Source organism: Callospermophilus lateralis, chromosome 13, assembly GCF_048772815.1.
Source record: "Callospermophilus lateralis isolate mCalLat2 chromosome 13, mCalLat2.hap1, whole genome shotgun sequence".
NCBI lineage: Eukaryota > Metazoa > Chordata > Mammalia > Rodentia > Sciuridae > Callospermophilus > Callospermophilus lateralis.
In genome coordinates this window covers 84091057-84105823 of record NC_135317.1, presented here as the reverse complement: position 1 = coordinate 84105823, position 14767 = coordinate 84091057, and the positions used below count along the sequence as shown (strand labels likewise).

At 31.2% G+C, this 14767-nt stretch overlaps 1 protein-coding gene across 1 annotated transcript in view; it reads left to right on the top strand.

The window, feature by feature from the left end:
- The window catches only part of LOC143637766 (complement factor H-like), a 61027-nt gene that overhangs the window by 22536 nt on the left and 23724 nt on the right, over positions 1 to 14767 (top strand). The gene's annotated exons all lie outside the window — the stretch shown is intronic.

Here is a 14767-nt window from a genome sequence, read left to right as displayed (position 1 = left end):
GGCTAATGGGTAGTTGATTTTTTAATCTGTAAAATGCAGATTGATGGGTTTTTTTAGATTATCTTTTTAGAAGCTTTGATTTTTGTTGGATTCTTTTAGTTCTAAATATTATTTTTCTTTCAATTATAGGTATTACATATGTGTTCTTAATTTATGTGGCTTTTATTTTTTCTTTAATGTTTACTATGAATAGTATTGTTCCTTTCACTATAAAATTATCAGTGAATTTTATTGCATATTCGATTGTGTCAAAATGAAACCAATATTTGTAATGTTCTAATACAAAAGATGAGCAAAAATTAAAAATGTATAATGCAAATTAACATTTTTAAGAGTAGAAACTTCTTGAAAATGGTCTGTAATCAAACATAAAAGAAAGTGGAAAAATTAATTAGAAGTTGTAGAATTCTTCAGAAAGTAGACATACTTTTTATTCTAAAAGTTATATTTTGTCTTCATATTATTAATTAATTTTCAGGTGCTTTTTATGCATGATAATGACATTATTTCCTTTAAAAAACAATATGGGAAAATTCAACTTTTCCCCAGGAATCCTATATTGTACCTTTTCATATATCATAAAAATGGATACTATTTATACTGTGTATTCTACTTTGCAATATTAGCAAATAAAGTTTTAGTAATCTTCTACCTTAATCACTGTAGATTCATAATAAGTATCGATATCTAATCATGACTTTTCATCCCAATCTTTTTTGTATCAGTTTCTTTGGGAGATGACACTTTGATCTTCTGAAAACTTTTAAATTTAGCTGACCATGTTACTTTAATTACCCTGTTTAGATTTTGTTTGCAGGTCTCTTGAGTCTGCAGAATAATTTACAAAGAATTCACAGCTTAATGATATTGACCTTTCTCTTTTAGAAATGAAGTATATTTCTATGCATGTATTTCTACATATATATTCTATATTTCATATCTAGGCCTTTTAATACACATTTTTGTTCATGAGAAGCTTTGAGCTTTTCTGGACTTTATTCTTTTTTAGGTAACAGGTCTCTCCATTACTTGTTTGAGCTCTAAGAATGTTCTTTTATCTTTGGCAATTTTAAGTTTTACAAGATTTATATTATTAATTTGCTTAAAATTTGTATTGAGCTTTTGTTTGATGGTTTTTAACTTTCTCTTCAGAACTATTTTTTGCTTATATTCTTATTTTTCCTGTATTTTTTCTATCCAAAGTGTTTGTTATTTGGGTTAATCTGCTTTGTACATATAACTTTTATTTCTATGTCTTTTTCACTTTTTATGTTTTATGTAGACAGATTGCTTTGACTTTTTTCTTTCAGTAACTTAATTATATTTAAAAATGTTTAAAAACTGCATATTTAATTTCTAAGGGCTAATTTTAAAAATTATATTAGTATGTATTTATAATATAGACTAAAGAGCTTTGTTGTGACATATTCATACCTGCACATGATAGCTTAATCAGTTTCATTCCCCACTACCTCCTCTGGCCCTTCTTCCTCCCTTGCCTGGTCACTTTCTCACTTTTCAATTTCTAAGGGTTCACTTTTTAAAAAGATAAACTTTATTTAGGTATGAAGTATATACAAAGAAATTCACATGATTTTAGTGTGAAGGTGAAAGACTTTGATAAATTATATAAGTATAAACATAATGAAGTTTGAGATAGTTTTAAAATTATGAGAAAGTTCTCTGGTTCTTTATCCACTGAGTCTACTCTCAATTCCATCAACATAGGTAATCAATGTTATTCTGTCACTACAGATTAGTTTGCCTTTTGACAACTTTGTTATCAATAGATTTACACAGCATATTCATTTATATTTGGCTTTATTTTTCAGCAAAATATAATTTTTTTCTGTTGTTTCTTGCATTAACAACTATTTTTTTTTTCATTATGAAGTCACATAACATTATACAAATCGATGAGTATTTGGTTTTCTATTCCACTACTAATGAACATTTGGGTTATTTTCATGTTTTGGTAATTATGATTGCACTCTTTATGAACATTTGAACAAATATTTGAACAAAGTCTTTGTATAGACATATTTTTACTCTTTATCTAGGATAGATTTCTAAAAGTGAAATTGCTGAGTCATATGATATGTACATGACTAAATCTATAAGAATCTGCCATATTGATTTTCAGGATTATTGGAATATTTTATACATTCAATTGGCCACATATAAGAGTTCCAATTGACTTGCATCTACACTGATAAATAGGATGGCTAGTTTTAAAATTTTAGCCACATTAGCATATACGTAGTGGTATGTCACTGTGCTCTCATGTTTATTTTCCTGGTTGACTCTATATGGTGAGCTCTATTATATCTGCTTAGACATTATATCTGCTGGGACATTGTTACACTTTTTTGTTTTTGTAAATTTCAATGTTTTTCCCATTTAAATTGTGTATATTATCTTATCATTCCATTGTGAGAGTCCTTCATATAGTTAGGATGCAATTCCATTATCAGATATATGTTTATACATATTTTCTCACATTTTGTGATTTTCTTCTGAGGTTCTAAGAGATTGTTTCCAGTAATATATATTCTAACTTTTGATGAAATCCAAATTAATAATTTTTGTGAGTGATTTTTTTGATCTATATAGATCATTTTTGCCAATGCTAAATTTGCTCAAAAATTGCCATATTTTTCCAGTAATATTTCTATGTCTCATATTCATATGTTTATTGACATACTGTTATGATTTTTATGAAATGGAATTTATTTTTATATGGATTTCATTCTTAAAAAATAAAAATTTTAGAACTTGTGTTTTAATTGAATATGCATTTATTTACTGGTACCAAAGATACCCATATATCCCAAATATCCATTTTCCCCTTCTTATAACAGAATCTGCATACATTGTCTGGGCACATGAACATCTAGAATAAAGGCTCCTTCCAATTTAGATATATCTACATAAATAAGTTTTGAACAATACAACATAAGGGAGAGTAGTATTTGTGTTTTTTGATCAATGAGAGACTTGCACATTTGTCAAGAAATTGTTAAATGTAGGTTTTTGTGGTTTTTTAAAAATACACATTTTTTATTTGTATTTGGACATAATACCTTTATTTTATGTATTTATACATGATGCTGAGTATTGAACCCAGGGCCTTGATCATGCTAGGCAAGCGCTCTACTGCTGAAGCACAACCCCAGCCCAGTTTTTGTGTTTTTTATAGGCTTTTTACTCCTTTATTTTTTAATTGATGTATGTATTTATTTCTTATATCAATATACTCTGTCTTGTTTACTGATGTATGAGTCCTCCACCTTTGTTCTTAAGTGTAGTAGAAATAATAATGGCCTCCTAAAAGATGTCTATGTTCTCATTTTTGGAATCTGAAATGCGTTACTTTAAATGATAAAATGGACTTTAGAGATGTTACTTTGACCTTGAAATATGGAGAGTATTCTGGATCATCTGGGTGAAATCAAGATAATGTGTGGAAAGAAAGAGAGAAGGAGGGAGAGAAAGAGAAGGAGGGAGAGAAAGAGAAGGAGTTATGTTACTGTGGTAAAGGGTCAGATAGAAGTTCAATTGTTTCTGAGTTTGAAAATGAAGGAAGGGGACATAAGCCAAACAAAGGGGAAAGCCTCTGGAAATGGAAATGACAAGAAAATTGATTCTTCCCTCAATCTTCCAGAAAGGGATGCACCTCTTACAACATCTCAATTTTACCTCAGTTATACATGACATATTTTTGATATTTGGAATTTTAAGATAAAAACTTAGTGTTGTTTGAATTTATAAGATAATAGAAGTCTTTTTACAGAAGCAATAAAATACAAATACATTATTTTTAAAAATAATTTGCCTTGTCTAGCTGTTTTCCATTTTATTTTACTTTTGATATCACCTTGTTGATTTCTATAAAAATTCTGCTGGGGTTTGATTGAGAGTGAGTGTAATATGTATATAATTGGGAGATTCATATAATAAAAATATTAATTCTTCCCTTTCATGAACATGGTAGGTCTATTTATTTAGGTCTTCTTTAATCTGTTTAGTAATGCTTTTTAACTTTTAAAATGTGGGTTATGTACATATATTGTTCAATCTTTTCTTAGGTAGCAGGAGATTTTTTAAAATAATATTACATATTATATTTATTTTTCCATTTTTATTAAATCACATAGGATTCTAATGTTTTTCTTGTATATTAGGATCTTATTAAATTTACCATTGGTTTTGCAGTATATATCCCTCTGATTACATTCTTAAAGCTTGTTTGTGTAACTAATTATACTATAAATCTATATATTTTTAGATAATTTAGATATGCTTATAAAGGATGTCTCCAGGGTAGTTTTGAACATTAAATAGAAAATTATTAATCACTACATGCTGTATCTCATGCTTATCTTGGTCAAGGTTTAACACTGGAATTCCTAACATCTTTGGAGATAACCACAGAAGGTATTATTCCTCTATCAAAAGAATCCTGTCCTGACAGTTTATCTTCCCATTTATTGGTCAACTTTTCTTAGTTACAAGTATCTCATTGTCATTCTTTTTCATGCATTTTTAATAATATGTACCGAATTGAAAAAGCAAAAAAGAAGAACTACTGGTATGTAGGCATTGCTTTCCAGAAACATTAGAGTTTTAATAAATATTTCAGCATAAATTTATCTATAAAGTATGTTACTACCCCTGATTGTCTACTCCATGAATACAATATGAATATGTACTTTTACGTTATGTTTTTTCATTTGGAATGCCTCCCAAAGGCATGTGTGATAAATGCTTGATCCCCAGCTGATAGCACTATTAGGAGATGGTAGAAATTTCAGGAGGTTGGAATAAGTTTACTGGCAGACGTGTCTTTGAAGAGTTTATTTTGTCTCCAGCCTCTGTCTCTGTCTCTGTCTCCCCTCCCACTTTCTCTATTTTATTCCAGGCCCATAGCAATGGAGGCAGCCACCATGGACTAAAACCTTGAAACTTTGGGCTAAAATAAATCTTTCCCATTTATGTCTTTTTTTTGGCAGGGTGGGGGAGCGGAGTGAGTATTTTGTAATGAGGGAAAACTGACATATTTTGTAACTAAATTATAGGCTTTTCCATATATTTTTATAAAGGTGGTATTTACCTGACATATACATTAATTTGAATATTCCAAAGGCAGGTACCCTTGGCAAGCACTAAGCTTGTTAATAGTTGGTATGGAAGGCATAGTGAACTCTTATTCTGAATTGGATCCAGTTTATGAAGCATTCTTTACTTTGAATATTGACAGTCATCCACAAAACAAAGAATTCTCCATCCACAAAGATATCATCTACAGCATAGACAAGACAATAAAGGACAGACAATAAATATTTTGGGTTTTGCAGCCACACATTTTTGTTGCTGTTATTCAACTGGCATTTTAGCATGAACATTGTCTTAATGTAAAAATCATTAATGTAGCTGTATTCTAACAACATTTATTCACAAAAAGAGACAGGGGCCAAAATTTAGTCCACTGGCAATTTTTTTTTTCGCCAAATCACGGTCCAGATGTATTGTAATACATGATAGTATGACTAGTTAGACATCCCACAGATATTTGTTTTCATCTAGGTTGTTATATGGTTTTCTCAAGATTTGTTTTTGAACAATGACCTCATGTGTTTCAGGGAGTTAATATTTCCCATAATTCACTTCCCAAAATAAGTCCTGTCATACAAATATCCTGTCAAAATGAAACCAAAAAAAAAAAAAGAATATTAAGTCTCTTCCAGGTGTTTACCTTCAAGGTGCTATTAGCCTCATTGTAAAGCATCATGTGCATCCATTCATTTGTTTCAATCCCCCAGTACCTATTCTAGACCTTCACCTGCAAAAATAAAAAAAATTAAAAAATAAAAAAACAACCAGGGAGGATTTCTATAGGCAAACAGCTATGATTTTGAGTATTTATAAACACTGTCATAAAATTACTGTACATTCTTTTGTTCTCAAGTTTTCACATGGTATCAAGGCAATAGTGACTTTTCCTTTCTGCATTGGTGTTTTTCTTTGTTTTGTTTTTAGTTGACAATATTCTCCCTCTGTTTCATTTAGCATTAATTTTTTTCTTTAGTTTCCATATGTCAATGCAACCAACGTAGGATCACTAGGTTCAACAGAGAATTGAGTCATAAGATGGTAGCAATATCCTTTTGGCTAATATTTCTCCTTGTGTTCCCCATTACATGGAGCAGGAATGAATAGATACATGATTACAAATCTCTCAGCCACTCTGTAGAAAAGAAGTAGAAATCATTAATTCTAGTTTAAACAGTGGAAGAAGGAACAATCCATGAGTTAACTTTTGGAGTTTGATCTGCAACAACTAGAAATACTGCCATGATATCATATTTAGCAATTGATCCTTTCTGTATACCTGCAAAGACAGCCTAAGTCCCAGCTGTATATGATCAGACAAAATAAAATTAAAAAGTCTTACAAACCACTTGATTCAAATGTATGAAATATGATGTCAAGAGCATTGTAATGTTTTGAGCAATCAATAAAAAAATTTTAAAAAGAGAAAAAAAAGTCTTAGTGAAGATGTTTGAAATTTCTGGTATCATGACTTATTTTTCATCCCTATCTTTCCCAGGGTATTTCAAATATCTCTACAATGGTGATTCTGTTTTACATCCACCAATGTTGAGTAGCACACATTGACTCATGCAAACTATCCATTTATTTTCTAAAACACTATCCACTCTATACACACACCCAAATTATTAAATAGAAATGTTCTCAATCCAATTTTTGTTCAGTCAACTACATTTTAGGTCATGAGGAATTTAGTTCATTACATATTATGTTTCTCAGTCCTCTGTTCTATTGCACCTACAGTAAAATAAATGCATTCCTTGGCCAGATAATACACAACCCGTGGGTCTAATTTAAGTGCAGTTCTTAAATTGCAATCCTTACCTATTTACTCTGCACTATTGTAGAGAAATTTGTTTCAGACCAGGTATGGAAATCCATATCCAAAATTACATTATGGCTAAAGCCATCTGAAACTGGGGGAAAACAAATTTACCAGATTTCTTCCAAGGTAAGGAACAGATATATTTGGTATGCAGTGATCTTATTACTTTTTTGTCTGGTAAATGAAAAAAAAAATAGCAGAGCCTAATAATATTTGTTGATTTGACATAAAATATTTTTGTTCTTTTTAATTATGTATAATATTAGAATACATTTTGACAAAATCACAAAAGCATGGAATATGATTTGTTCTAATTCAGTCCTCAGCACTTCTTTCCTCCCCTATTTCTGCCTCCCCATGCTCCCCTCTCTCTCTCTACTCCACTGATCTTTCTGTACTTTATTTATACTTTTTTAAAAAATGGAGTGTTATAGATATACTTGGTGTTGTTATTCACTCTGCTATATTCATACTATAGTTTAGTCACATTCATTCTACTCTACTTCCCTTTTCCCGTCCTTCCATCCTCCGCCTTCATCCTTTCCATCTACTCAACTGTTCTTTCCTTTACTTTGATGAAATTCCCTCTCTCTTTTTCCCCCTCTCTCTTCTTTTTTATTTCCCCCCTTAGTTTGGATTAGCCTTCACATATTTGACCTTTGACTTTTTGGGACTGGCTTATTTTGCTTAGCATGATAGTCTCCTATTTTATCCATTTACTGGCAAATACCATAATTTCATTCTTCTTTATGGCTGAGAAATACTCCACTGTGTATATATACCACATTTTCTTTATTCATTCACCTGTTGAAGGGCATCTAGGTTGGTTCCATAGCTTGTCTATTTGTGAATTATGTTGCTGTAAACATTGATGTGGCTCTATCTCTGTAGAATGCTGATTTTAAATCTTTGGATATATACCAAAGAGTAGGATAGCTGGGTCATATGGTGCTTCCATTCCCAGTGTTTTGAGGAATCTTCTTATTGTTTTCCAGAATAACTGCACTATTTTGGGGTCCCACCAAAAAATGTATGAAGATACCTTTCCCCCCACATCTGTGCTAACATATATTTTTTAATTTTTTTTTTTTTGTAATGGCCATTGAACCCCGAAGTGCTTAAACACTGAGCCACATCCCAAGGCCTTTTTATATTTTATTTTGAGACAGGGTCTTCCTAAGTTGCTTAGGGCCTCACTAAGTTGTTGAGACTTTGACTGCTGATTCTCCTGCCTCTGCCTCATAAGCTGCTAGGATTAGAGGCATGAGCCAACACACCTGGCAGCACTTATTTATGTTTGTATTCTTGATGATTGCCATTCTGACTAGAGAGAGATGAAATCTCAATGCAGCTTTGATTTGCAATTAATTGCTAGAGGTGGTGAAGGTTTTTTTTCTTATATTTATTGGCCATTTGTATTTCTTTTTTGGTGAAGTGTCTATTTAGTTCTTTTGGCCATCTCTCTCTCTTTTTTTGGTGTTAAGGTTTTTTTTAATTCTTTGTATGTTCTGGATATTAATGCCCATCTAAGGAGCACGTGGCAAAGATCCCCCATTCTGTAGAATATCTCTTCACAGTTTTTGTTTTCATTGCTGTTCAGAAGCTTTTTCATTTGATGTCATCTGACTTATTGATTTTTTTATTTTACTTCTTACAGTTTAAGAGTCTTTTTAAGGAAGTTGGTTGCTGTACTGACATGTTGGACTGTTGGGCCTACACTTCCTTTTATCAGCTGCAGGGTTTCTGGTCTAATTCCTGGGCTTTCAATCCACTTTTAAGTTGACTTTTGTGCAGCATGGGAGATAGAGGTTAAATTTCACTCTTCCACATATGGATTTTCAGTTTTCCTGGAACCTTTGTTAAAAATGCTATCTTCTCTATAACATATGTTTTGGGCACATTTGTATATTGTCAGAAAACTGTATTTATGTGAATTTGTCTATATCTTCTATTTGGTTCCACTGGTTTTCATGACTGTTTTGGTGCCAGTACCAAAACATGTGTCTTTGTTACTGTAGCTTTGCAGTGTAGTTTGAGTGATATTATTTTGTTGCCTCCAGCTTCACTCTTCTGGGTCTCCTATTTTTACAAATGAATTTCAGACCTTATTTTTCTCCTTCCATAAAAAATGTCATTAGAATTTTGATGGGGAGGGTTGGGGTTGTGGCTTGGAGGTAGAGCACTTACCTAGTATATGTGAGGAACTCGGTTCAATTTTCAGCACCACATAAAATAAAAAATAAAGATATGTGCCCACCAGTAACTAAAAAATAAATATTTAAAAGAAAAGAATTTTGATGGAGATCGTATTGCATCTGAATAGTACCTTTGATAGTAGGGCCACTTTGACATCTATCTAAGAACATGGGATATCTTTCCATCTTCAAAGTTTTCCTTCAATTTTTTTTCTTTAGTATCCTCTAGTTTTCATTGTAGAGTTCCTTCACCTCTTATTAGATTGATTCTCAAATGTTTTTTGCTTGTTTGTTTGTTGAGGCTATTGGAATGGGATAGTTTTCCTAATTTCCTTTTCAGTAGATTAATTATTGGAGTACAGGAACTTAATTGATTTCTGAGTGTTGATTTTATTTCCTGCTACTTTGCTGAATTCATTTATGAGCTATAGAAGTTTTGTGGTAGTTTTTTTTGTGGGGGGGTCCCTTAAATATAGGATCATCATCAACAGAGATAATTTGAGCTCTTCTTTTCCTAAAGTTTCAAGTACTGTGATGTACAGGAGGGGTAAAAGTGCCTTGTTCCCATTTTTAGAAGAAATGCTTTTAGTTTTTCTCTATTCAGTATATTGTTGGCCTTGGGTTTATCATATGTAAGTTCCTTCTATTTCCAGTTTTTCTAATTTTTAAACATAAATAGGTGCCATACTTTATCAAATGCTTTTTCTGCATTTATTGAGATAATTATGCAATTTTTAACCTTGAACTCTTTTTTGTGGTAAGTTACAGTTATTGATTTTCATTTGTAAGTTACAGTTATTGATTTTCATTTGTTGAACCAACCTTGTGTCCCTGGGATGAAGCCCATTTGATCACAGTGCACTATCTTTTTAATGTGTATTTGTATGCAGTTTGTCAACATTTTATTAAGAATTTTTTCATCTATGTTGTTCAGGGACATTAGCATGAAGTTTTCTTTCCTTAATATGTCTTTGTCTGGTTATGATATCAGGGTGATTCTGGCTTCATAGAATGAGTTTGGCAGTATTCTCTTCATTTCTAATTTATGGAAATGATTTCAGGAGGACTGGTATAAATTCTTTTTTCAAGGTCTAGTAGAACTCAGCTGAGAATCTCTCTGGTCCTGGGCTTTTGTTGCTGTTGTTGTTGGAAGGCTTTTGATGGCAGCTTTAATTTCTTCACTTGACACTGAAATGTTTAAGTTTTCTATATCCTCATGGTTTAATTTGGGTAGGTCCTGTGTCTCTTGGAATTTGTTAATATCTTCAAGGTTTTTTAACTTGTTGGATGATAAATTTTCAAAATGGTTTCTGGTGATTCTTTGAATTTCGGTAGTGATATTTTCTTTTTTCATTTCAAATTTTGTTAATTTGATTGTTTCCTCTCTTTGGTTAGTTTGGCTAAGTGTTTATCAATCTTGTTTGTCCATTCAAAAGACCAACTCTGTGTTTCATTGATCTTTTGTATTTTTTTGATTCTCCATTTCACTGAGTCCTGCTATGATTTTAATTATTTTCTGATTTTTACTGATTTGGGTGTTGGTTTTTTTTTCCTTGTAGGGCCTTGAGATGAAATGCTAGATTTTTATTTGATATCTTTCTATTCTAAACTGCCATAAACTTTCCTCTTAAAACTGCTTTTATACTATTCAGAGATTTTGATATGTTGTATGACTATTCTGATCTCTTCTAAAAATATTTTTTTTATTTCTTCATTGATTTCTTTTTTATCAATTCATCATTCAAAAATGTATTATTTAGTCTCCAGGTGTTATACTGGTTTCTGTTTTTTATCTTATCATTTATTTCTAATTTTATTCCATAATAATCTGATAGAATGCAAGGAATTATCTCTATTTTTTTGCATTTGCTAAAATTTGCTTTCTGATCTAAGCTATGGTCTATTTAAGAACATTTTCCATATGCTGCTGAGAATAAAGTAAATTCATTCATTGATGGATGAAATATTCTGTATAATTTGTTAGGTCTATGTTATCAATATTATTTTTAGTTCCATGAAATGTTTACTTTGTTTGTATCTGGATGGTATATCTAGTCATAAAAGAGGTGTGTTAAAGTTAGCCAGTATTATTGTATTGAGAAGGGTTTGCTTTATGTATATAGATGCACCATTTTGAAGGGCATAAATATTTTTAATTTTTATATCTTGTTGTCTGATTCCCTTAAGCAGTATGAAGTGAACTTTTCCATTTCTTCTGATTAATTTTGGCTTGAAGTTCGAATTTCTGATACATGCATAACTTTCTCTGCTTGTTTTCCAGTACCATTTCATAGTAAGTCTTTTCCCATAATTTTACCTTCAGTAAGTGGATGTCTTTCCCTGTGAAATAAAGACAGAATATTATTGAGTCTTGTTTTTTATTAAAATCTGCCAATCTATGTCTTTGATAGAAGATTTTAGAGCATTTAGATACATTTTATTTTAGAGAGATGATTTTTATTTCCTGAGTTTTTGATTTATTTCTAATATTTAAATCAGATTTGATTCTCTGTTAATTATCTACTAGTGTAATTTCTCCTTATGCTGATTTTCATTTCTTCTTCATGAAGTATTTCATTGAATAAGTTTTATAGCAGGCTTTCTGGTTATGGATTCTTTTAGCTTCTATTTATTGCAGAAGATTTTTATTTCATCTTCACTTTTGAAACTCCATAATGCTGGGTATAATATTCTTGGCTGGCCTCCATTTTCCTTCAGAGCTTGTTATATATTATTCTAATCCCTCCTGGTTTTTAGGGTCTGGGTTGAGAAATCAGTTGAAATCTAGACTGGTTTACCTCTAAATGTGATGAGCTACTTTTCTCTTGCAGCTTTTAAAAATTCTATCCTTCGTCTACATCTTAGGCATTTTCATTATAATGTGTCTTTGAGTGGATAGATTGTGATTTTGTGTATTTATAGTCCTGTATAACTCTTGTATTTGAATTTCCATCTCATTCTTAAGGTTTGGAAAATTTTCTGATATTATTTCATTGAAAAGATTGTATATCACTTTAGCTTGAATTTCAGAGCCATTATCCTCCCCAGTGCTTCTTAAATTTTGCTTCTTGATGTTATCCAAGATTTTTTAATATACTGGTCATAGTCTTTTAGCATCTTTTCTTTTTGGCCAACTTTATTTCCAAGTTTATGTACTTTGTCTTCAAGGCCTGAAAATCTATTTTCAAAGTGGTTTATTCTATTGGTGATGCTTTTCATTGAATTTTTAATTTGGTTATTGAGTCTTTCATTTCAAAGTCAGATTTTTTCAGAATCTGTATCTCTTTTATGAAGTGATTTTTGACTTCCTATATTTTCTTCTTTAATTTTACTCCTTACCTCTTCTTTTAGCTCATGGATCATTTTACATATGAATTTTCTAAATTCTTTCTCTGACAATTTCCCCACTGTAGCATTGATGCAATCAATTGCCTAAGCATTATGGATTGTTTGGGATGATTCATTCCCTTTCTTTTTCATATTGTTTTTATGTCTACCCATCTATTGGGATAGTTTTCATTTCTTCTTTTAAGCAAGGGACTACTTTGTGAGCTCTTTTTCTCTTCAGAGATCTGTGTTGGTTGAATATCCAGATATTGATACTTTAAGTCAGTTTGTGACATATGCTGATCCCAATATCATACCACTTTGAGAGATGTCACTGGATACTTACTATTATTATTTACTATGATCACTTCATAGTCAACCTATGTATTAATAAAAATAGTTTAAGAATGCTTATATATGTGATTATAAGCAGATACATGCTGTGTGCAGCCAGAAGCTTTTACAATAAGTGTCCATCTTCAAAAAAGGCTGATGCATTAGCTTAATGGTAGAGTGCTGGCCCAGCCCAAAGCCCTGGATTCAATCTCAAGCACTGAATGAGAGTTATGAATATATGATTCTTATTGCTTTTACACTGTCACTAGACATGATCGGAAAATGTGAAAATGTGCAGAAGAGGTGACAAAGTAAGAGTGACAGAGATATAGCAATAGATACAAATTCAGTCAAAGTAGCTTATTATTGCCAAATTTATGAAGACTAATAATCACATTTCCAGGAGATGTAAGTCTCCATATATTGAGTGAATAAATGACAGGTTAGTACTTTTGCCTCAGCCATGTAGCAGAAAACTGCACACAGATTGACAGATATACAACTTTATTTCAAATGTCCTGGGAGTTCTTTTCTATGGGGAGATGTAAACATCTTATTTATTATCTTAAACCACTTAAGCAAAACAGACTTACAGAAATCTTAAAGTAATAAACACCTTAGAGTAAAAAAATCCCTACTAACATTTCTGTTCATCAGCACTAAGATATATGATTTGGACTTCTAAACAAAGACAAATATTTCTCATCCAGTGTTTGACAACTCACACTTCTCTTTAAATCACACATTTAATTAATATCTCTGTATAGATACAGCAGTTCAATAGTACTCAACAGTCAAAATCATTTTTTCTTGTTACAAGCAGTGTTTTCTATAATATGATGAAATGGAGAATTTATATAAAATGAGCATAAAATAAATAGATACACAAAAAAGAATTTTTAAGTTTGGGAAATTTTCTAATATTATTGCATTGAAGAGATTGTGCATTCCTTTGGATATTCTAATATTATTGCATTGAAGAGATTGTGCATTCTCTGAGCTATCATCTATCCCGATAAATTTTAAATTTGGTCTTTTCAGGTTATCTCATATTTCTTGGAAGTTATGTTCATGGTATCTTAACATCATTTCTCCATGTCAACTTTATTTTCAAGATTATATATTTTGTCTTCATTGCCTGAAACTCTGTCTTCCAAGTGGTCTAGAATGCTCATGATATTTTCCATTGAATTTTTAATTTGGTTTATTGATTCCTTCATTTGGAGATTTCTGCTTGATTTTTTTTCAGAATCTCTCTTTTTTGAAGTGATCTTTTACTTCCTGTATTTTCTTTCTGATTTTACTTCTTATATTGTCTTTACTTTGCAGATCAGTTTAACTATGTAAATTCTAAATTCCTTCTCTAACATTTCTTCCACTGTGGTGTTGGTGGATTCTGTTATTGAAGTATCTTGATTTGTTTGGGGCGATTTGTTCCCCTTGATTTTTCATGTTGTTTATGTGTCTACCCATGTGACAACATGGACCTGAGGCAGCAGAGTGTCTGCCTTGTGAACTTGCAGTGTCCCTGAAGGTTTCTAGTACCTCACTGTTTAAGTGGGAACAAATAATCACAATAACCAATGCAAACAATATATAGCTTCAAACCAGACCTTTCCTATTATGACATCTACAATGCTAAATATTTGTCACAATAAACAGAAATTATATGATCAATTATTGCCCACAGTAAAAACAATATGTTTGCAAAAGGGTTTAAAATTTCAAATAGTAGACTGGAGAAAATAAAAGTGATGTGGGATATGATGATTATGAGGGAGGAGGAGAGAAGATAGAAGTGAAAAATTAAAGGAAGAGTGGAAGGGAGAACAATGGAGATTGGCTTTTAGCAGAAGAAAAGAGAGAAAGAAAATCAAGAAAAACATATGAGTGAGAGGAAAAAAATACATATTATATATGTAAATTTTTAATTAAAAACAAAAATAAAAGAATACAAAACAAAACTGAAATA